Here is a 1,336-nt window from a genome sequence, read left to right on the forward strand (position 1 = left end):
TGTACACATTGCGACTCAACAGCTGCAGTGCAAGCTTTACCGAGGTGTAGAAGCGGTCTGTCACTACGGCGAAGTATACGTCGGGCTCAGGAGGCGGAAGTACTTCATCGAGGTTCCGCACAACCGCAGCGGGACCGGAGTTTGGGTCTGCAGAAAACTTGGTTGGGGAGTCGCCTCCCAGCTCGCTTTCATGTTGGTCTTTTCCGCAATATACTTCAAGTCTAGCATGTCATATATACAACATGTTTGTTAGCCAACATTATACAACATGTTTATCTTTGCCAAAAAAAAATATATATATCGCGAACTCCATCATGGGTGCCGCGATACGTCGTCTCAAACAAAACTTACCGCAGACAGTAGGCAGTCTCAGCGCATGAACAATTTTGTAGGGGCTTGTCCTTCAGGTACTGGCGGGTTACGTTGTGGCGGCTGTGCGAGGGGATTACAGCTTCATCTAACGCCATTACTGGAGGTACGTTGTAGCCTGCACTGAATGTCTGCTGCAACTTCTGAACCACCGGCCTCACCTTCCATGCTCTGTCTGTATAGGCCTGTGGGTCGGAGTTGTCGGAGAAGTGCAGGTTCTGCATGGTTCGCCCAAAACGCACCGTGCGGCCAAAAGTACCGATAGGAACAGCACCTGCTGTCGAAGTCGCCCAGTGATCCGCGAGCCGTCGTGCGTGAGGGCGCAACATGCGTTCCACTAAGAGACCAATGCACCGGACAATTTCGTGCCCCTTGATCTGCTTGTGTTTCTTCGTTTCAGTGTCCATAACGTCACATCAATTTCTTGAGAGGCACTCAAATCTAACGTTCTGCCCACACACCATATTATACAGCATCAGAAAAACCAAACATGTTGTATAATGCAACATCATCAAATATACGCACCGAACTGGTGTACGCGATGGAGTAGGTGTATCTTCGACGCGTTCATCACGACGGGGAGACTCGCCTGACAACGCATCGGGCGACGCCACTGATGATACATCCCTAGGTACACACAATGCATGTTAGTATAGAGTCGAATCAAACCCAGATAAGTGCATAACGTACCCTTCAGATAATGAGATCTCGCTTTCGTCGTCTGCATCGTCATCTTCTTCATCTTCTTCATCTTCTTCAACCTCTTCACCCGCTACATGGGGGCTCGTCACACGCTTCCGCTTACCCTTAGCCCCCCCCCAGCTTCGAGCAATCGAATCAGCACGCGCTATTGCCCCTCGCTTCTCGTCCATCTCCAACCGGTGCTGCTCTTTCATCTTGGCCAGCTTCTTCTGGTTAGCAGCGCCCGCTGCTCGAGCCACAGCCCTGGCTTCCTTCGAGAACTTCT

Source organism: Phytophthora parasitica, assembly GCF_000247585.1.
Source record: "Phytophthora parasitica INRA-310 unplaced genomic scaffold supercont2.6, whole genome shotgun sequence".
NCBI lineage: Eukaryota > Oomycota > Peronosporomycetes > Peronosporales > Peronosporaceae > Phytophthora > Phytophthora nicotianae.